This window comes from Nomascus leucogenys, chromosome 15 (assembly GCF_006542625.1).
Source record: "Nomascus leucogenys isolate Asia chromosome 15, Asia_NLE_v1, whole genome shotgun sequence".
Lineage (NCBI taxonomy): Eukaryota > Metazoa > Chordata > Mammalia > Primates > Hylobatidae > Nomascus > Nomascus leucogenys.
The window spans coordinates 49481219-49505944 of NC_044395.1; the positions used below are offsets into that span (position 1 = coordinate 49481219).

Consider the following 24726-nt stretch of genomic DNA (forward strand, 5'->3'; position numbering starts at 1 on the left):
AATACAAAAATTATCTGGGCATGGTGGCACATGCTTGTAGTCCCAACTACGAGGCTGAGGCAGGAGAATCACTTGAACCAGGGAGGTGGGGGTTGCAGTGAGCCGAGATCATGCCACTGCAATCCAGCCTGGGTGACAGAGCAAAATTCCATCTCAAAAAAAAAAAAAAAAGAAATTTCATCTCATGCTATATTTTATTATACAAGTAATATATCCCCATTATACGACTAAAAAGTAGTCCAGAACAGTGGTTCATGCCTGTAAATCCCAGAGTTTTGACAGGCCAAAGTGAGAGAATCACTTAAGTCCAGGAGTTCAAGACCCTAGGCAACATAATGAGACGCCATCTCTACAAAAATTAAAAATTAAAAAATTAGCTGGTCATAGTGGTGCATGCCTGTGCTCCCAGCTACTCAGGAGGATGGCTTGAGCCCAGGAGATCAAGGTTACAGTGAGCTGTGATTGCACCACTGCACCCCAGCGTGGATGACAAAGTGAGACTGTCTCAAAAAAAAAAGAAGAAAAAAAAAAGACTAATAAGTTCATTTATATAACATGAAACCCTTTTCCCACCAATGTTCCCCATTTCAGAAACATTAACTATAATTATTAATTTATTCAGCCATTTTCAAATGAATATTTTCAGTCCTTTGTCATGCAAATGACTATACACGTACAATGACTGTATATGTATATGCAGGCAATCTTATTTTATTGCACTTCACAGATACTGTTTTTCTTTTACAAATTAAAGGTTTGTGGCAACGCTGCATGGAGCAAGTCTATCCAAGACATTTTTCCAAGAGAATGTGCTCACTTTGTCTCTGAATCACATTTTGGTAATTCTCCTAACATTTCACTTTCTCATTATTAGCATATCTGTTATAATGATGTGAACAGTGATCTTTAATGTTTTTGTTTTGTTCTGTTTCAGACAGTCTCTCTATCACCCAGGCTGGAGTGCAGTGGCATGATGTCAGCTCACTGCAACCTCTACCTCCCAGGTTCAAGTGATTCGTGCCTCAGATACTAGCATAGCTGGGATTACAGGCGTGCATCACCAAGACCGGCTAATTTTTGTACTTTTAGTAAAGACATGGTTTCGCCATGTTGGCCAGGCTGGTGGCAAACTCCTGGCCTCAAGTGATCTGTCCTCCTTGGCCTCCCAAAGTGCTCAGATTACACGCATGAGCCATCACGCCTGGCCTGTTATCATTCATGTTACCATTGTAATTGCTTTGGGGTGCCACGAACTGCAAACCATATAAGACAGCAAACTTAATAGATAAATGTTGTGTGTGTTTTGACTGTTCCACCAACTGGCTGTTCCCCCATCTCACTCACTCTCCTCAGGCCTCCCTATTCCCTGAGATACAACAATATTGAAATTAGGCCAATTAATAACCCTGCAATTCTAAGTGTTCAAGTGAAAAGAACAGCTGTATGTCTTTCACTTTAAATCAAAAACTAGAAATAATTAAGATTAGTGAGGAAAGCCTGTTGAAAGCCAAGATAGGCCAGAGCTAGGCTTCTTGTTCCAGTTAGCCAAGTTGTAAATGCAAAGGAAAGTTCTCAAAGGAAATTAAAAGTGCTATACCAGTGAATACACGAATGATAAGAAAGCAAAACAGCCTTATTGCTGACGCAGAGAAAGTTTTAGTGGTCTGAATAGAAAATTAAACCAACCACAACACTCCCTTCACCAAAGCCTAATCCAGAGCAAGGCCCTAACTCTCTTCCATCCTATGAAGGCTGAGAAAGGTGAGGAAATTGCAGAAGTGTGAAGCTAGCAGAGGTGGGTTCATGAGATTTAAGGGAAGAAGCTATCTCCATAACATAAAAATGCAAGGTGAAGCAGCAAGTGCTAACACAGAAGCTACAGGAAGGGCTGGGCATGGTGGCTCACACCTGTAATCCCAGCACTTTGGGAGGTCACGATGGGCGGATCATGAGGTCAGGAGAGCAGCTTGGCCAACATAGTGAAACCCCATCTGTACTAAAAATACAAAAAATTAGCTGGGCATGGTGGCAGGCACCTGTAATCCCAGCTACTTGGGAAGCTAAGGCAGGAGAATCACTTGAACCTGGGATGTGGAGGTTGCAGTGAGCTGAGATCGCGTCATTGCACTCTAGCCTGGGCAACAGTGTGAGACATTGTCTTAAAAAAAAAAAAAAAAAAAAAAGCTATGGGAAGTTATCCAGAAGATCTAGCCAAGATTGTTGATGAAGGTGGCTATACTAAACAACAGATTTTAGACAAAGGAGCCTTATATTGGAAGAAGATGTCATCTATGACTTTCGCAGCTAGAGAGAAGAACTCAATGCCTGGCTTCAAACCTTTAGAGAACAGACTGACTTTCCATACAACTGGTGACTTTAAGTTGAAGCCAATGATCATTTATCATTCTGACAATACTAAGGCCCTTAAGAATTATGCTAAATCTACTCTGCCCATGTTCCATAAATGAAACAACAAAGCACACATGTGTTTATAGCATGGTTTACTGAATATTTTAAGCCCACTGTTGAGACCTGCTACTCAGAAAAAAAAAAGATTCCTTTCAAAATATTACTACTCATTGACAACACACCAGGTCACCCAAGAGGCTGGATGTACAAGATTAATGTTGTTCTCATGCCTGCTAATACAATATCCATTCTGCAGCCCATGGATCAAGGAGTAGTTTGAACTTGCAGATCTTATTACTTACAACTATTTCATAAAGCTATAGTTGCTTTATGAGTGATTGATGAGAGAATGATTCCTCTGATGGATTGGGGCGAAGCAAATTGTAAACCTTCTGGAAAGAACTCACCATTCTACATGCCATTAAGGACATCTGTGATTCATGGGAGGTGGTCTAAATATCAACATTAACAGGAGTTTGGAAGACATTGATTCTCACCCTCATAGATGACTTAGAGGGGTTCAAGACCAGTGAAGGAAGTAACTGCAAATGTGGTAGAAAGAACAACAGAACTAGAATTAGAAGTGAAGCTGGAAGATGTGACTGGATGCCTCCAATCTCATGATAAATCTTGAACAGATCAGGAGTTCTGTTTTTTTTCTTATGAATGAGCAAAAAAAGAGGTTTCTTGAAATGAAATTTACTCCTGGTGATGACACTGTGGACATTATTGAAATGACAACAAAGAATTTAGAATATTACATAAACTTAATTGAGAAAGCAGCAGCAGCGCTTGAGAGAATTGACTCCAATTTTAAAAGAAATTGTACTGTGGGTGAAATGCTATCAAACAGTATTGCATGCTTCAGAGAGATCTTTCATGAAAGAAAGAGTCAATCAATATGGCAAATTTCACTGTTGTCTTATATTAAAAAATTGGCACAGTCATGCCAACCTTCAGCAACCACCACCTTAATTAGCAATCATCAACACTGGGGCAAGGCCTTCCAAAGATTATGACTTCCTGATCATTCCTGATATCATTATCAACTTTTAGCTATAAGTTTTTTTAAATTAATGTGTGTACTTTGTTTTAAACATAATGTTTTGGCTGGGTGCAGCGGCTCACGCCTGTAATCTCAGCACTTTGGGAGGCTGAGGCAGGTGGATCATGAGGTCAGAAGTTTGAGACCAGCCTGACCAACATGGTGAAACCCCATCTCTACTAAAAATACCAAAATTAGCCGGGTGTGGTGGCACATGCCTGTAATCCCAGCTACTCAGGAGGCTGAGGCAGGAGAATCGCTTGAACCCAAAAGGCGGAGGTTGCAGTGAGCCGAGATCGCACCACTGCACTCTAGCCTGGGTGACAGAGCGAGATTTCATGTCAAAAAAAAAAAAAACACAGTGCTTTGCACATAAAACTACAATATAATGTAAACATTATTTTTATATGTACTGGAAAGGCAAAAAATAATTCATGTGAATCATTTTATTACAGTATTCACTTTATTGCAGTGGTCTAGATCCAAACCCATGATATCTTTGAGGTATGCCTATACTATACGTGTGTGTGTGTGTGTGTGTCTGTTTGTACATATATACTATAAATCTTAATAGATATTAATCATCAATGTATACCAATCCTATTAAGACAGCTAATTTAAATGCATCTAAAATAAATGTCATAATTTAATTGTAATTTTCCAATATCTGGAATCAATTAAGTTTCTGAAAAATTTCAAGTGGGCCACCCAGTAATAAACACAAAATAAATTGTGTCTGCTGTCTTGTTAGTGATAATTTTTTATTGCTACCTCAGTTTCAGATGTCAGAGTAATGACTTCCATATTCTGATTGAAATGCAAATTGAAGCCATATGTTGGAAAGCACAGGCTTTCAATATCATCGCTTTCTTATTTTAGGCACAATAAAACTATGTTTATAAAGGCTAACAATTATTCAGATAAATTGTCAATTCCAGATCTGGAAAATGTGGAATTTTACATTTCAGACTATGGCAATACATGTACTTATGGCACATTAATAAATAGGTATTCTCATATTTACACATCTCATTGGCCAAAGTGGAATGGAAACTATAAAACAGTAACAGAATGAATGTTAATTGATTTTCTTCAAGACTAACAAATGAAAAGTAATTCTATAAATCTATTTTTTAATCCTAAGATTTGGTAATGTAACTAAAATTTACCATTAATCTATATTCTTAAAAATAGATTAATATTTTTAATTTATTTCACTGATAGGTTAAATAAACTAAATACTATATAAATCAATTTAATGTTTAATAAATTTCTAAGACTATGCTACAAGTTTCCCTAGGATCTTCTTGGATTGAGATTCAAACACGATCAGCCCAATAATGAATTTAAGTATCACAGGATTTACTCTTTTTCTCTTTGTGACATTGAGCCCAAAATGCTAGGTGTATAAAACTTACTTTTCATTTAAAAAGTAAAATGTTGATGTTATAAGTAAAATTCTCATGCAAATACTCTCTAAAAAGGTGAATCATGAATATTTTAGTCAAGAGTAAATACTTCTAAATTTAGCTGTCTAAAATCAACTAGATGTAAAAACTAATAGAAAAGTCTATGCCAATTAAACCATTAAATTGCACAATTTATATACCTCAAAGGCTGTAAATTCAATGTAAATATAGTTCAGTTGCAGAAGTCAAAGGCAAAGTAATTACAAAAGTATTTACTTAAAGAGGGACTGGCACTAGGTGGGGTAGGGGGAAATCATAGCTCTGATGCCAAATAAAATCAGTTTGCTTTGCTTTTTTAAAATGTTCTACTTGAAATATAAGGATAGAGATATTTTAAGATTAAATTCGCTACAGTCATTTCCAATGCAGAGACAAAGTGCTTATAAACTAAAATGATCTAGAATTTTGGTTTAATTATTAAAGAGATATTAAAAATATGCTATAGGACTTGAGAATTATGACATAGTTTTTTAACAAAATAATGGATAGCAGAGAGATGTTTCTTAAGGTTTGGCCTACACAAATTTCTTTAATAAAATTAAACAAATTTCTTTGATATAATTTTAAATCTACACTATACATTATACTATTAAATGCTTAATCAGCCCCCATCTTTGACTAGAGCTTCTCTTACATAGCTCAACATTCAACATTCCTCCAAAACTCTTTGTATATATTGCTTTCATTTAGGTTTAACGATGATCAATAATGGTAACTATGCATGAATATAATGGAATATGGTCAGCCGTCTATTCTAGGCTTCTGTTTTCCTAGCTATTTGCAAGACTAACTTGTCTGTCAAAGCCCTTTGTTATAAAAAGAAGCATGCTATTACAATTACTGCATCCTTGGTTGACTAGTGTGTACAATTATTTCCAAGCCCTGTACAGCTATGCCCCTCAGTTCTCAGGCAGTGCCAATACTGTGTTCTTTTGCCCACCTTGTTTACAATGGTTTGGTAACACACACAAAAGCAGCTTAACTGTTATAATGTAGTCCATTTTTCCAACATATGCAGCTCAAAAGTTAAAAATGAATACATGTCTAAAATATTAAATATATAAAACTCAGAATCAATAAATGTGATGGGACTCATATAATTGAACGTCAGTGTAATGACAGGAAATAAAACTGTACTGCTCTACAAGTATGTTCCAAATGTCAAGGTCGATTCTCTATTGGTTGTTCAAAATCATATTCTACTGTTTCATATTTGGACTATCACTTTCCTATACAGCTTGTTGTTTTTTACAGAGCTTGTAATTGTTTTTCTTTACTCATTGTTGGGAAAAAAACACAATTTTAGTATATCACTGAGTTTTTCACTTCTTTAGTCACATGTTTTCAAATGATATCTACATTTTTTTTTGGAACCTCTGAGTTCCTATTTAAACTTGGATGAATGCCTTGCAAGATGTGCTGAATAGCTGTTATCTTGAAATTTCTTTGTGTTGCATTCTTGAGTTGGTTTCACTGTTTCTAGGATCTGTTATTTTTCTCTTGCTTGGATTCCTTTTTATTTTGCTGGAGTACATTCTCAATTTTCTTTCAAGAGAGACTAGATGAGAGGTAAACGCTCAGTCCTCAAATGGCTGAAAATGTCTATATTTTGCCTTCACTTGATTCTGATTCACAGTTTGGTTGGACATAGAATTCTAGATCCAAATCATTTTCCTTCAGAATTGTGAAGGTGTTTCACAGACATGATCATAATCATAGTGACAACAACAATGACAATAGCAATAATAAAAGCAAACACTGATTGAGATCTTCCTATGCACTAGTACGTCTTTTATATGTATTATTTTTCACAATATACACAATATATAGGGATCATATTGTGATGATCCCTATATCTCACAGCTGAGAAAATGGAGGCATAACAGTAAAATTGTTTCACCAAGATCATCATACAACCAGTATGAGACAGTGTCTGGAAAATCTTTCTTAGTGACCAAACAAAGCCCTGAAATAGTACTGAAAAGATCTCTGCTTTCCCAGACTAGTAAATCAGGGGCCTAGGAGTCAAATGGACACTAATTAGTGTGAAAACTGATACCAAAATTTAGGTCTGTTATAGAATCAGTTTTCTTTCCACTCTTCCACGCTTTCTCTTTCTGTCTCTTCATGTTTACCAGGTTGCTGCCACATTTACAAGAACAGAAAGCCAACTTAATATTAACCAACACAATAAACTAGATCTTGTTACAAGTGTTTGGTTTTATAAAAGAGTTAAATCTTTAAAATATCTTTATTAAATTATTATTCTCATCAATCATCTAACAATGAAAATAATTGCAGAGTTAAAATAATACATGCCAGAGCTGAAAGATTCAGGCCCATGTTATCAAGGTGCATTTTAGAGAAAAGGTTTTTCTTTCCTTTTCACTTTTTTTTCCTTTCTCTATTTTTCTTTAAATACTTCCTCACAAACACAAGATCAAGTATCAAGAAAAGTAATTCTTGCCTGACTCCTGTAGCTTTTTAGTAAAAATGGAAATTACAGTGTGAACTATCTTTCATCAAATGGCATTTATAAGTTGGGCCATGACTTTTCATCTTCTATTTGCTAATCACTATTGGAGATACAAAGGGCATGCCTTAGAGACATATTCTAAATAAGATACTTTTTCCTATACATTTAAGCCATTTATAATCTCTTAAATTTCTTCATTGTACAGCTCACTTTATTGAACCAATTACCAATTTTCTGCACGCCAAAGTGCAAAAAATTCCAGCGTCTATGCATTATAGGATACATCCAGGCATAATTCCTCAATTAATCATTTCTGATAAGCAGTACAATTAAGTGTTAAACATGTTATTTTCATGAAAATCTGCTGAGAGGTACTAAGTGATGTAATTCATTACTGGCAGAAAAAAAAACCCTTACCATATGCCATTCAGCCATATAATTTAACAAATGATAAGAACCTGTATCATGCCAGGAATCAGCCCTACACGATTTTCTTCCAAAAAATTTAACATATAATGTATTGTTTTAAAACTAAAGTACTTAAACTCTTAAATTAGTAAATGTGTTTTACCACTTACATTTACATTTTAGTATTATAATAATTTTACATACAAGATTGTAAAGATGATATTTAACCTTGCAATTAAACTGTGTCTCACAAGAAGAATGAGTTCAATAAATATCACGCAAGGAAAGACACAGTTCTTTGCTTCTGTTTTTGAAAATTACTAAATATTATAATAAACCACAGCTATGGATATCACAATAAAAGAAACACATACAAATGATAAAAACTCTGTGAAATACGGTTGATGACCAGAGAGCTATAGAACACAGTAAAACAGTGAGCGATTTTTTAGGGCTCAAGTAGTTAACTGAATGAATATAAATTAAATAAGTTATTTTTCCTTTGGTTTTAAAAGGACAATACACTTGAATAATTTAATTCCTAAAAGTACAAGTAATGCTTACCTTCTAGACCAAAGTCACATAAAATGATTTAACACAGATGTGTACTGAGTCAATATCCATGCTGAGGCTGCCTAAGGCTGTCATAGTAGTGCTAAATTTTTATAAGAATTGCTATTATATCCAGCCCTTTAGATTCAACATTAATTTAAAAACCATAAATAAAACAATCATGCTGTATATTGCAACTATTACCACATATAAGGTTTGTTTCCTGGTATCATTATTTAAAAGGCCTCAAGTTCTAGAAGGTCATCAATCAATAACGTTTAGATAGGCTACAATAGCAGAGTAAAAGCACTAAAACCAGGATCAAATCCTGAGTTTTCAATATTAATTTATATATTATTACTCTGAGTTCAGACAAGTCATATATCCTTTTATATTCAGTTTTGCTCATCTATAAATGGGACAATAAAACCTGTCATGCCTACTTAACAGGGTGGTTTTGACAGGTTAAATGGAAAAATCTATGGGAGCATGTTTTAAAGCAATAAACAAACACAAGCTATATTTCTATATGGGTATAATTCACTGAATACAAAGCACTCAGGTTATTACTGCAGGAAATTTCTTTTTCTTTTTTTTTTTTTTTTTTTTTTGAGACAGAGTCTTGCTCAGTCGCCCAGGCTGGAGTGCAGTGGTGCGATCTCGGCTCACTGCAAGCTGCACCTCCCAGGTTCACGCCATTCTCCTGCCTCTCAGCCTCCCGAGTAGCTGGGACTACGGGCGCCTGCCACCACGCCTGGCTAATTTTTTTTTTTTTATTTTTAGTAGAGACAGGGTTTCATCATGTTAGCCAAGATGGTCTCAATCTCCTGACCTCGTGATCCACCCGCCTCAGCCTCCCGAAGTGCTGGGATTACAGGCGTGAGCCACCGTGCCTGGCTAGGAAATTTCAAAGATAGACATAGAAGACAAAATCTCAGACACGGAAGAGCTTATTTCAGAGAACAATAAATAAAAATACAGAAAACCCATATATTAAATAACTAAAAGATGTGAAATAAAAAAATCCCTTTAAATTCATGACCAAAAAAATAGGCCATCAACAAAAACTCCTGGGATTAATTAAGGAAAGTAGAGATGGGAGAAAAATAACTAAGCATTTCTTCGGCCTTCTTTGCTAAGGAGTCCTAAGCTTCTACATATACTCTATAGCTATATTTAGGAAACTACATTTTAAGACTTCAACAATGACTTATTTCGTCTACAGTTAGTGGAAGAATGCAGAACTAGAAAAGGAAACACCTAGGTTGAAGTACATAAGGCATCTATGGCAGGGCTAAGTCCCAGAACTTACGTTCATGTCAGCTCCAGGCAAGTATTCTGGGAAACTAATCACATATTATGAATATGACTGTGCAATGCTAGTAACCTAAATATTACTTCCTCCTTTATATAATGCCTGTAATTTTTATGTAATTTTTAAATGTATGCAATTTTTTATTGACCCTGAATTATTCATTTATTCATCACACACACACAGACATACACACACACATTCCTTAAAAAAGTAGTCAAAAATAGAGTTCTATGTTTCTTTATCAAAGAATGTTTCAAAAAAAACATTTCTTTAAATTACTCATCTCTTACCTAGTGGAATAATACATTATCACTGTGTAGAAATGATAGGTTTAATAGCTTCTTTTTCCTCAGGTCATATTGACTTAGTCTTCGTAATAATCACCAAAAAATGATCTATGAATTACTCCATTTGACAGATGAGAAAATTTAGATTTGCAGTTATAGTCACAAAGCTATTAAATGGTAAACCAGGATTCAGGATTCAATTTTTTTTTTTTTTAATTCAAAGACAGGTTCTCACTCTGTGCCCAGGCTGGAGTGCAAGCATGGCTCACTATAACCTCAAACTCTCGGGCTCAAACAATTGTCCTGCTTCAGCCTCCCAAGTAGCTAGGTCTACAGATGCAAGCCGCCATGCCCAGCCTTCCAGGATTCAAATTTAAATCCATCTAACTCTACAGCTAGTGTTCTTAACCACTTTACTGTGTTTTTTGGTAATTTGAGTTGGAAAACTATCTATATCCTTTTGCATAAGTGGTATACAGCCCAAAAATAATACCACTGAGAATTGCCCTCTCCTTGAGGAATTTCGACACTGCCACAACCAGCTATACCTCTACAGTGGGTACATTGCCACTCAGGTCATAAATGATTGCTTTGGGGATGGACATTTGAACCAAGTTCTCTCAACCAAAAATCTGGAGTGACATAAAAAAGCCAGGCAGCAGAGAAGGAAGAACCCAGAGGAAGTCATTCTGTTATCCATTCCAGTAAGAGGAAGATAACTTGTTTGCCAGTCAATAAAATTTATTCATATATGGTTTACTTCTCTATCTAATTAACACATAAAGAAAAATTTAAAATCCACCAATACACTGACATACAGTACAACAACAGTGGCAAAAAAAATGAGTTGGTGCTTTTAAATTATTTCAAAAGTATGTTAGCAAAAGCTGATTTACTTTAACATTCTGCAGGAACATGTAAAACTCCAGGATGATTGAGGGGTTTTTGATGCTGCAAACATAATTTTTTAACAGTTTATTAAGATAAAATTGACATATAGTAGTCCCCCTTTATCCATGGTTTTGCTTTCCATGGTTTTAGTTATCAACAATAAATTGTGGTCCAAAAATACTTAATAGAAGATTCCACAAATAAACAGCTCATAAGTTTTAAATGCTATGTCACAATGCCTACATCATCAACCTCACTTCATCTCCTCATGCTGGCAATTTAGTATCTCACAACACTACAGGAAGAGGAAGGTGAGCACAGTAAACCAAGGAATTTTCAGAGACAGAGATACCACATTCACGTAACTTTTATTACAGTGTATTATAATTGTTCTATTCTATTGTAGCTATTGTTGTTAATCTCTTACTGTGCCAAATTTATAAATTAAAATTCATTAGGATATGTATATATAGGAAAAACATCACGTATCTAGGTTTCAGCACTCCCCATGGTTTCAGGCATCTACTGGAGGTCTTGGAACACATATTTGGCAGCAGATAAAGGGGTAACTTTACAATAAACACCAAAAATCTAAAGAGTATATTTTGAAAAGTTTTTACATATGTACACACTCTAAAATGATCATCACGATAAAAAAAAATTAACACATCTATCACCTCCGAAGTTTCCTTGTGTTCCTTTGTACTCTCTCTCACCCAATCCCTTCACTCCCTACTCTCCCACCACATACCTGCTTTCTGTTACTATAGATTACATTATCCTTTTTTCTTAGCTTCTTTCACTCATAATGATTTTGAGATTCTTCCATATTGTTCAATGTGTCAAAGCTCTTTCCCTTTTATACATAAGAAGTATACCACTGTTTGGACATAGCACAATATGCTTATCAAATCACCTATTAATGAACTTTTGATTACTTCTAGTTTTTGGCAACCAACCAAAAGCTCTAAGAATATTTGTATACAAGTCTTTACATAGAAATCAGAATTCATATGCCTAGACAAACAAAAATGGAAGCACAACAAATCAAAATTTATGGGATGCAGCAAAAGTAGTTCTAAAGAGGAAATTTATAGCACTAAATGCCTAGATCAAAAAAGAAGAAGATTTCAAATAACAAATCTAATGTCACACCTTAAGGAACTAGAAAAAGACAAACTAAGCCCAAAGTAAACAAATGAAGGAGATAACAAAGATCAAAGCAGAAATAAATGAAACAGAGACTAGAAAAACACTATAAAAAAATCAACAAAACTGAGTTGTTTTTTTTTTAATAAAATTGACAAACCCTTAGCTAGTCTAAGACAGAAGAAAAATAAAATGAAAAGTGAAAGAGACACTGGATTAAAGACTTAAATGTTAGACCTAAAACCATAAAAACCCTAGAAGAAAACCTAGGCAATACCATTCAGGACATAGGCATGGGCAAGGACTTCATGTCTAAAACACCAAAAGTGACGGCAACAAAAGCCAAAATAGAAAAATGGGATCTAATTAAACTAAAGAGCTTCTGCACAGCAAAAGAAACTATCATCACAGTGAACAGTCAACCTACAGAATGGGAGAAAATTTTTGCAATCTACCCATCTGACAAAGGGCTAACATCCAAAATCTACAAAGAATTTAAACAAATTTACAAGAAAAAATCAAACAACCCCATCAACAAGTGGGCGAAGGATATGAACACGCACTTCTCAAAAGAAGACATTTATGCAGCCAAAAGACACATGAAAAGATGCTCATCATCACTGGTCATCAGAGAAATGCAAATCAAAACCACAATGAGATACCATCTCACACCAGTTAGAATGGCCATCATTAAAAAGTCAGGAAACAACAGGTGCTGGGGAGGATGTGGAGAAATAGGAACACTTTTACACTGTTGGTGGGACTGTAAACTAGTTCAACCGTTGTGGAAGATAGTGTGGCGATTCCTCAAGGATCTAGAACTAGAAATACCATTTGACCCAGCAATCCCATTAATGGGTATATACCCAAAGGATTATAAATCCTGCTACTATAAAGACACATGCACATGTATGTTTATTGTGGCACTATTCACAATAGCAAAGACTTGGAACCAACCCAAATGTCCATCAATGATAGACTGGATTAAGAAAATGTGGCACATACACACTGTAGAATACTATGCAGCCATAAAAAAGATGAGTTCATGTCCTTTGTAGGGACATGGATGAAGCTGGAAACCATCACTCTGAGCAAGCTATCCCAAGGACAGAAAACTAAACACCGCATGTTCTCACTCATAGGTGGGAATTGAACAATGAGAACACTTGGACACAGGGTGGAGAACATCACACACACACCAGGGCCTGTCGTGGGGTGGGGGAAGGGGAGATGGATAGCATTAGGAGAAACGCCTAATGTAAATGACGAGTTAATGGGTGCAGCACACCAACATGGCACAGGTATACATATGTAACAAACCTGCACACTGTGCACATGTACCCCAGAACTTAAAGTATAATACAAAAAAAAACTATGAACAATTATATGCCAACAAATTATATAACCTAAAAGAAATGGATAAATTATTAGATACATACAACCTACCAAGACTGAAACATGAAGAAATAAAAAATATCTAAATAGATCAATGATATAGTCTGTATATTTGTCCCCACTGAAATGTCATGTTGAATTGCAATCCTCAATGCTACAAGTGGGGCCCAGTGGGAAGTGTTTGTATCATGGGGGTGGATCCCTCACAGCTTAGTGCTGTCTTCGTGAGAGCGAGTTCTCGTGAAATCCAGTTATTTAAAAGTGTGTGGCACGCTCAATCCCTACCCTTGCTCTTGCTTTCACCATGTGACATGCTGGCTCCCGCTTCACACCTTCTGCCACAATTGTAAAGCTTCCTGAGGACTCCCCAGAAGCTGATGCCAGGACTATGCTTCCTGTACAGCCTGCAGAACCGTGAGCCTGCAGAACCATTAGCCAATTAAACCTCATAAATTATCCAGCCTCTGATACTGATATCTCTTTATAGCAATGCAAGAATGGCCTTATACAACTAAAAATGAATAAGCAGATAGAATAAATAACAAAAAGTTTCCCATCAAAGAAAATCCAAGGACCTGGTGAATTCTAATAAACACTTAAAGAAAAACTAATACCAATCTTTCTCAAACTCTTCCAAAAATCTGAAATAGAAGGAATACGCCCAAACTCATTTTACAAAGCCAGTATTACCCTGATACCAAAGCCAAACAAGGACACTTCAAGAAAAGAAAATTACAGGCCAATATCCCTGACGAACACAGATGCAAAAATCCTTAACAAAATACTAGCAAACTGAATCAAATTAATACACTAAAAGAATATTTCATTTGAAATACTGTCAGTTAGCCGGGTGCAGTGGCTCATGCTTGTAATCCCAACACTTTGAGAGGCTAAGGCAGATGGGTCACCTGAGGTCAGGAGTTCGAGACCAGCCTGGCCAACATGGTGAAACCCCATCTCTACTAAAAATACAAAAAGTAGTCAGGCATTGTGGCAGGCACCTCTATTCCCAGCTACTCAGGAGGCTGAGGCAGGAGAATCACTTGAACCCAGGAGGTGGAGGTTGCAGTGAGCCGAGATCACCCCACTGCACTCCAGCCTGAGCAACAGAGAGAGACTCTGTCTCAAAAAAAAAAAGAAAGAAATACTGTCAGTTGCAGCAACACAGATGGAACTGGAGATCATTATATTAAGTGAAAAAAGCCAGGCACAAAAGATAAACATCACATATTCTCACTCATATGTGAAAGCTAAAAAAGTTGATCTCATGGAGATAGACAGCAGAATGATAAATACCAGAAGCTGTGTAGGGGAAAGGGAGATGAAGAGAGGTTGGTGAATGAGTACAAACATAAAGTGAGATACAAGAAATAAGTTCTAGTGTTCTATAGCACAGTAGGGTGAGTGACTATAGTTAACAACAGTATATTTCAAAATAGCTAAAAGAAAAGATTTAAAATGTTCCCAACACTATAGAAATCTTCTGTAAATAAAAAAGGAAAAATGTTCCCAACACAAAGAAATGATAAATGTTCAAAGTGATGGATATCCTACATTACATAGTCTATGCATGTATCAAAATATTACATGTAGCATATAAATATGTACAAGTAATATATATCCATTTAAGTGTTTTTACTTGTTTTTTACAAATCTTTCACCATGATCAAGTGGCATTTAACCCTGGGAGGCGAGGATGGTTCAACAGGAAATCAATAAATGTGATAGTCCAGCGGTCCCCAACGTTTTTGGAACCAGAAAACGGTTTCGTGGAAGACAATTTTCCACGGATGCAAGGCGGGGTGGGTGCGTGGGAGTTGGTTTCAGGATGAAACTGTTCCACCTTAGATCATCATAAGAAGCATGCAACCTAGATCCCTCACATGTGCAGTTCGCAATTGGGTTCGGGATCCTATGAGAATCTAATGCTGCTGCTGATCTGACAAGAGGCAGAGCTCAGGCAATAATGCTCACTCACCCGCGTATCATCTCCTGCTTTGCAGGCTGATTCCTGACAGGGTTCATGGCCCAGGGGTTGGGGACCCCTGTTATATGCCACATCAGCAGGATGAAGGATAAAAACCTTATGATCGGGCTGGGCGCGGTGGCTCACGCTTGTAATCCCAGCACTTTGGGAGGCCGAGGTGGGCGGATCACAAGGTCAGGAGATCGAGACCACGGTGAAACCCCGTCTCTACTAAAAATACAAAAAAATTGCTGGAGAGGATGTGGAGAAATAGGAACACTTTTACACTGTTGGTGGGACTGTAAACTAGTTCAACCATTGTGGAAGTCAGTGTGGCGACTCCTCAGGGAGCTAGAACTAGAAATACCATTTGACCCAGCCATCCCATTACTGGGTATATACCCAAAGGACTATAAATCATGCTGCTATAAAGACACATGCACACGTATGTTTATTGCGGCACGATTCACAATAGCAAAGACTTGGAACCAACCCAAATGTCCAACAACGATAGACTGGATTAAGAAAATGTGGCACATATACACCATGGAATACTATGCAGCCATAAAAAATGATGAGTTCGTGTCCTTTGTAGGGACATGGATGAAACTGGAAAACATCATTCTTAGTAAACTATCGCAAGGACAAAAAACCAAACACCGCATGTTCTCACTCATAGGTGGGAATTGAACAATGAGAACTCATGGACACAGGAAGGGGAACATCACATTCCAGGGACTGTTGTGGGGTGGGGGGAGGGGGGAGGGACAGCATTAGGACATATACCTAATGCTAAATGACGAGTTAATGGGTGCAGGAAATCAACATGGCACATGGATACATATGTAACAAACCTGCACATTGTGCACATGTACCCTAAAACCTAAAGTATAATAAAAAAAAATTAAAAAAAATAAAAAAATTAGCCAGGCGTGGTGGCGGGCGCCTGTAGTCCCAGCTACTCGGAGAGGCTGAGGCAGGAGAATGGCATGAACCCGGGAGGCGGAGCTTGGAGTGAGCCGAGATCGCGCCACTGCACTCCAGCCTGGGAGACAGAGCAAGACTCCGTCACAAAAATAAAAAAACCTTATGATCATCTCAAGAGATGCAGAAAGAGTGCTGACAAAATTCAACATCCTTTCACAATAAAACTCTCAACAAATTAGGTATAGAGGAATGTACCTCAACACAATAAAGGCCATATATGACAAGCCCACGGCTAACATCATACTCAACAGTGAAAAGTTGAAAGCAGTCTCTAAGATGAGGAAAAAGTCAAGGATGCCCACTCTCACCATCTCTTTTCAACATAATACTGGAAGCCCTAACCAGAGCAATTAGGCAAGAGAAACAAATAAAAGTAATCCTAGACGAAAGAAAGAAGTAAAACAATCTCTGTTTGCAGACTATATGATCTTATACACTAAAAACCCTAAAGATTCCACCAAAGACTGTTGGAACTGATAAATAAATTCAGTACGGTTGCAGGACACAGTGTCAACATACAAAAATCAGTAATATTTTTATACACTAATACTCAACTATTCAAAAATAAATTAAGAAAAAAATCCCATTTACAACAGCAACAACAAAAAATAAAATCCTTAGGTGTATATTTAACCAAGATGGTAAAAGATCTACATACTAAAAACACTATAAAACACTGATAAACAAAACTGCAGAAAAACACCCATGTTCATGAATTGGAAAAATTAATATTGTTAAAATGTTCATACTGCCCAAAGCAATCTATAGATTCAATGCAATCCTTACTGAAACTCCAAGTAATTTTTCGCAGAAATAGAAAAAGCAATCTTTAAGTTCAAATGGCACCACAAAAGACCCCAAACAGCCAAAGAATCCTGAGCAAAATGAACAAAGCTAGAAGCCATCACACTCCCTGATTTTAAAATATATTTTAATCAAAACAGCATTGTACTGGCATAAAAACAGACAGACCAATGGAACAGAATAAATAACCCAGAAATAAATAAACCCACAGTTATGGTCAATTGATTTTTGACAAAGGTGCTAACAACACAAAACAGGAAAAGAACAAGTCTCCTCAATAAATGGCATTAGGAAAACTAGATATCTACTTGCAAAAGAATGAAACTGGGCTCTTATCTATATAGTATAGAAAAATTAATTCAAAATGGATTAAAGACTATAAATATAAGCTCTTCCATAAAATTACTAAAAGAAAATATAGGGCAAAAGCTTCATGGCACTGGCCTAGGCAATTTTTTTTGGATATGAACCCAAAAGCACAGGCAATAAAAGCAAAAATAGACAAATGGGATTATATCAAACTAAAAAGCTTCTGTACAGCAAAGGAAACAACAGGGTAAAGAGACAACCTACAGATTGGAAGCCTGGGCAACATGGTGAAACCCCATCTCTACAAAAAGTACAAAAACTAGCCATGCATAGTGACGTGCACCTGTAGTCCCAGCTACTCAAGAAGTTATGGGAGGACTGCTTGACCCTGGGAGGTGAAGGTTGCAGTGAGCCAAGGTTGCGCCACTGCACTCCAGCCTGAGTGACAGAGTGAGATCCTGTCTCAAAAAAAAGGAGACAACCCACAGATTCCACAGATTAGGAGAAAATATTTGCAAATTATACATCTGATAAAGGGTTAATATCCAAAATATGTAAGGGATTTAACACAATTACAAGGAAACAAGTCAATTAAAAAAATGGGGACCTGAACAGACATTTCTCAAAAAAAAAAAAAAAAAAAATGGCTAACACATACATTTAAAAATGCTCAACATCACTAAAAATTAGGGAAATGCAAATTAAAACCACAATAAGATATTGCCTAACACCTGTTAGAGTGGCTACTATCAAAGTCAAAAGATAACAAAGTGTTGGCAAGTACCTGGAGGAAAAGGAATCCTTGTACACTATTGGTGAGAATGTAAAATGGTACAGTCATTATGAAAAACAGTATGGGAGTTCCTCAAAAAACTAAAAATACCATATGATTTTTCTCTAACAAGTGATCCAGCAACCCCACTTCTGAGTATATATCCAAAGAAACTGAAATCGGTATGTCAAAGGGATGTCTTCACTCCCATGTTCACTCTAGCACTATTCACAATAACCAAGACATGGAATCAACCTAATGAACCTGGAGGACATTATGCTAAGTTAAAATAAGCCAGGCACAGAAAAAAATACCACATGATCTCACTTATATGTGGAATCTTAAGAAAGTCAAACTCATAGAAGTACAGAGTAGAATGGCAGTTAACAGAGTCCAAGAGAAGAGGGGGTTGTGATGATAAAGTTTCAGTGAGACAAGAGAAATAAATTTTTGAGATATATTGCACAAAAGGGTGACCACAGTTAATAAGGACATATTGTACATTTCAAAATATATTATAGCTAAGAGCAAATTTCAAATGTCTCACTATAAAAAATGACAACTGAGGTGATGTTAATTTGATTTAATCATTACACGCTGTATATATATATATACATACATATATATATCAAAACATCACATTGCACCCCATAGATGTATACAATTATGATTTGGCAATTAAAAATAAATTAAAAAGAAATAAAAATGTATTTCTCTAAAGTAAATGTCTGTGAATAGATTGGTTGGCTCATATGGAAAAGTATATGTTTATCCTTTTAATAAACTGTCAAATTGGCTTCCAAAGTGGTTAAACAATTTTACATTCCCACATGCAGGAATATGATAGTTCCAGTTCCTATACATTCATACCAACATTTGCTCTTGTCAGACTTTTCCCGTATCTTGCCATATGCATCTCGTCCATCTGGCTGTTCATCCATAACCTTTCTAATATCCTCTATAATAAACCAGTAAATGTAAGCAAAGTGTTTCCCTGAGTTTTCTGTGAGCTGCTCTGGTAAATTAGCTGAACTTGAAGAGGGGGTAGTGGGAACTCCAATTTATAGCTGATCAGTCAGGAGTACAGATAACAACTATTACTTTCTATTGGCATCTGAGGTGGAGGCAGTCTTATGAAACTGAGCCCTCAACCAGTGGAATCTGATGCTATCTCCAGGTAGACAGTATTAGAATTAAATTGAATTACAGGACACTAAGCTGGTGTCTGCTAGAGAATGTGCTTCCAGAGAACTGATTGGTCTGTGGGGATCATTCTCTGTTGAGTGAAAGAACAAGAGAAAGCACTTTTTTCTTCTTTTTCTTCTTTTTTTTTTTTTTTTTTTTTTCTGAGATGGAGTTTTGCTCTTGTTGCCCGGGCTGGAGTGCAATGGCATAATCTCAGCATAATGCAACCTCCGCCTCCCAGGTTCAAGCTATTCTCCTGCCTCAGCCTCCCAAGTAGCTGGGATTACAGGCATGCGCCACCACACCCGGTTAATTTTGTATTTTTAGTAGAGACGGGTTTATCCATGTTGGTCAGGCTGGTCTCGAACTCCCAACCTCAGGTGATCTGCCCGCCTCGGCCTCCCAAAGTGCTGGGATTACGGGCGTGAGCCACTGTGCCTAGCCTGAATCACCATTTTCAAACCTATGTTTGAAAAACCAAATACAGATGTTTTAATAAAAGACACTGCATGTTTAACATTAAAAACCAAATGCTAAAGACAAATTGCTAACATACATTAGATGCATGTTTACAATTTTAAAACGTATATACTATTAAAATGTTTGGTGGCATAAATAAAATTACAAAGAAGTTTTCAAAAGGACTCACACAGAAGGATTTTTAAATGTCTTAAATTTTTTTCTTATAATAAAATGTAAGTGAACTAACTACATTTGACACCACATTTTAAACAAATGTTAGCAGCATATAATAAATTTTGAAAGACTGGAAAACTTAGTTATTGTCACAACTGATACAATAAAGGAAAATCATGCAAATGCAAATTTTGCTTATGTGTTCTCTTTTAAATCATACTGTGGCAAAGTTAAATTCTAACAGCAAGTGTTGTCTTTTTTTTTTTTTTTTTTTTTGAGATGGAGTCTCGCTCTGACGCCCAGGCTGGAGTGCTGTAGCACAATCTCGGCTCACTGCAAGCTCCGCCTCCCGGGTTCACGCCATTCTCCTGCCTCAGCCTCTCCGAGTAGCTGGGACTACAGGAGCCCGCCACCACGCCCGGCTAATTTTTTGTGTTTTTAGTAGAGACGGGGTTTCACCGTGGTCTCGATCTCCTGACCTCGTGATCTGCCCACCTCGGCCTCCCAAAGTGCTGGGATTACAAGCGTGAGTCACCGTGCCCGGCCCTGAGTGTTCTCTTATGGGTAACTGGTTCTGGCATATTAGCCCCAGGAGAATTTTTCCATAATTTTATAGACATATCTTGGCCAGAGAAAATATTTAACTCTTTATACTTATTTCTATATACATTTCATTCATTTTGACCTTTAATAACTAATTCACTATCAACATTTAAAATCTAGAAAACTACTATTTTTTAAATTGGGTACTTTTCACTCTAATACACGCTAACTAACATATAACAAGAAAGCAACATTTTCAGATGGGTATTAATACAATTGCCTTCAATTTGTATGTTTTCAAGTGCTAGTTAATCATTAAGGCTATAAACTAATGGTCTAATAATTGCAACTTATCAAAACTTACTTGTATCTGATGGCTCTTTTTCTTAAAGTTCTTTTTTTTTAGACAGAGTATTGCTCTGTTGCAAAGGCTGGCTTACTGCAACCTCCACCTCCTGGGTTCAAGCGATTCTCCTGCCTCAGCCTCCCTAGTAGCTAGGATTACAGGCACATACCACCACGCCCGGCTAATTTTTGTACTTTTAGTAGAGATGGGATTTCACCATGTTGGCCAGGCTGGTCTCAAACTCCTGACCTTAGGTGATCCACTTGCCTTGGCCTCTAAAATACAGATGACTTTTACTTTCCTCTTTATTTTCCAAATTAGAAACACATACCAAAAAACAGTTAATATTTTGTTTAAATAAAACCTCACAACATTTAGAAATTTTATTGTTGGATGTTATAAGCCAATAATTTCAACTTAGTCTCGTAAGCAATATAATCAAGCCATAAGAAAAAGTTATTCCTTTAGATTGAATTCAGTTCTCCCTGAATCTTTAAATCCCTACGAAAAAGTTATTCCTTTAGATTGAATTCAGTTCTCCCTGAATCTTTAAATCCCTACCTGTTCTGAAACAAGCACCCTCTTCATGTAGTAAAAGTTATACAGTAATAAATAAATGGCTCTGTTTAGACACAAAGGAAGATGAAGTGTATCAGGTAATTATTAGTATCCAGAAAATATTATGATCATGTTCAAATTCACTTTCCCTTAGACATAGTCAAAATCTATGTGTCAAGTCTTTGATCTCATTAAAGTTTTGAATTACTGAGCATTTATAAATGGCTAAAAACACCAATTCACATTTTGTATTTTCTCAGAAATTTTTCTAATACTAAAATTTACAGACAAATGTACCCCCTCAAAAAAGTTTTCCATTTTAAAGAACTAGAGATTCAAAGGTTTCTTCTAGGTTGGGAACCCGAACAAAACGGTACAGCCACCACTCAGGAACACATTTGACAGTTTCTTTAAAAACTAAACATGGTGGCTCACGCCTATAATCCCAGCACTTTGGGAGGCCGAGGAGGGCAGATAACAAGTTCAGGAGTTCGAGACCAGCTTGACCAACAACGTGAAACCCCATCCCTACTAAAAATACAAAAATTAGCCAGGCATGGTGGCGCACACCTGTAATCCCAGCTACTCAGGAGGCTGAGGCAGGAGAATCACTTGAACCTGAGAGGTGGAGGTTGCAGTGAGCCGAGATCACGCCACTGCACTCCAGCCTGGGCAACAGTAAAACTCTATCTCGAAAAAAAAAAAAAAAAAAAACCCACCACAAAACATGTAACCACGATATGAACCCAGCAACTGCACTAATGGGCATTTATCCCAGACCAATAAAAACATGAAAATCTGTACATGAATATTTATAGCAGCTTTGTTCATAATAGCTAAAAACCATGAACAGGGGTTAAGGAGGGGTGACAACAGGAGAGAAGTGGGTGTTGCTATGATGGAAACATTCTGTATCTTGACTGTATCAATTAAATATTCTGGTTTTGATATTATATTATAGTTTTGCGATATGCTACCATTGGGGGAAAATGGGTAAAGAGAACATGGGATCCCTATATTATTTTTTATAATTGCATATGAATCTATAATTATTTCAAAATAAAAGTTTTAATTTTTTTCAAATACACTATTTTAAGTGTGCTCTCCAACATCAATAATACCAAAGTCAAAGATCTCTTTCCCAGGAATTTACAATCTAAAGCAGGCAACACACAAAAGTTTTAGAAAGTTTACTTATAATTTTTAAATAAGTGTATGAATACACACAGTATTTGGGTATTGAAGTATATACCATGTGCTACTATAGAAAAGCACGTGAGTATCTAAAAAAATACACCAAAACTCAAATCTATTCTAGCATGCAGGCATAATATTTTAAAGTTTTCTTGAAAACATAAGAAAAGCAGCACAATAACAAAGCCATTAAGAAAATTTAAGATATTTGGTTGGGCACGGTGGCTCACACCTGTAATCCCAGAACTTTGGGAGGCCAAGGCAGGCAGATCACGAGGTCAGGAGATCAAGACCATCCTGGCTAACACGGTGAAACCCCATCTCTACTTAAAATACAAAAAATTAGCCGGGCATGGTGGCGGGCGCCTGTAGTCCCAGCTACTTGGGAGGCTGAGGCAGGAGAATGGCGTGAACCCAGGAGGCGGAGCTTGCAGTGAGCCGAGATTGCACCACTGCACTGCAGCCTGGGCGACAGAGCAAGACTCAATCTCAAAAAAAAAAAAAAAAAAAATTTAAGATACTTTGTTATACAATATAAATAATCTATAACCAAGATTAATCAATTGTTTTAAATTCTTCTCAGGTTGTAGTATTTATTATCACTTAATAATTTAAGTTTATCGTTTTAAAGTAGATGATTTCCTCAAGCTATTTATTTTTCTGGATTCTGATTACAACACCATGAGGTGGCAAAACAGAAGTGTTCACACGCAGTTCAAAATAAGTCACGTACTTCATCTATGTACCACAATGACCAACTTTTAATCTTTGTATCTTTTAATCTAAAATACAACATTAATGCAGTCAAATAAAGCAAGGTTTTACTTGTAAAGTAAATAATATTACAGCAAAACCACCATTACTTTTGCACCAACCTAAAATATTTAAAACAAGCTTTAAAATAAACATCTAGGTATGATTTGGTATGTCTCCTATAAATCCTTCTCTTTAACCCATTTATGCCTAGTGTTCCATTATTGGAACGCTAAGCTTACAGGAGTTATTTTTTTCCTACTGCTCAAGGTCATCGCCAAGGTCTGATTTTTCACAAAAAAAAAAATTTGCAACCTCCAGCATAGATGGGTTAATAAACACATTCATCTATGATTCATTTAACAAATTATGGCACAAAGTACATTTTAGGTACTGTTCTAGGCATGATACAGCAATGTATAAAACACACAAAAACTCTACATTCATGAAGCTTAAATTCCAAGGTGGGAAGACAGACAATAAAATAATAAGCAAAAAAGATATATGTTAGATGTTGATCAATTCCATGAAAAAAAGATACAGAGGTTTGGGACTGCAGAGGTATAAGTGACATGAAGAGTGACTGTTACTATGTGAGATAGATGTGGAAGGCCTCACAACAGTGACATTTCAGCAGTCTCAGTGAAATGAAACAGCAAGCCATGCAGATATCTGGCGATAAGAGCTCAAAACAGAGCGAACAGCAAGTATCAAAGCCCTGAAGAGAAAGCATGCTTGTTATGCTCACTCAACACCAGAGAGGGCAGTGTGGCTGAAGTGGAGAATGAGGAAGGAGACAGTGGTGGTAAGAGGAAGCCAGAGAAACATAAAGACCCCCCATAACCACAGGCTTCTTGCAAGCCTCGAAAAGAGCCCTACAAAATCTGCTCACATAGTCACATATTGGTAACGTTTGCAAAAATAAGATATTTTAACCATAGATAGTTAAGATTCTATCATTTTACATTCTGATTTCTCTGTCACACTTCAGCTTGTGATGAACAGCATTAGGTTTTGGGATCCAAAGTTGAGTTTAGCAAGATATATTGAGTTTGGGTTTAGCATGATATATTCATTAATTTACTTTCCAGTTGCTTTTAGGTATAGAACATTGATTCCTAGTGGCTCATTAAAAGAGTGGCAACCAGGCACGGTGGCTCACACCTGTAATCCCAGCACTTTGGGAGACCGAGGCGGGCAGATCACTTGAGGTCAGGAGTTCAAGACCAGCCTGGCCAACATGGTGAAACCCCGTCTGTACTGGAAATACAAAAATT

The 24726-nt window shown here is 36.6% G+C and overlaps 1 protein-coding gene across 3 annotated transcripts in view; it reads right to left on the minus strand.

Annotated features, from left to right (window-relative positions):
* Positions 1-24726, minus strand: part of TMEM135 (transmembrane protein 135) — a 273418-nt gene that overhangs the window by 195213 nt on the left and 53479 nt on the right. The gene's annotated exons all lie outside the window — the stretch shown is intronic.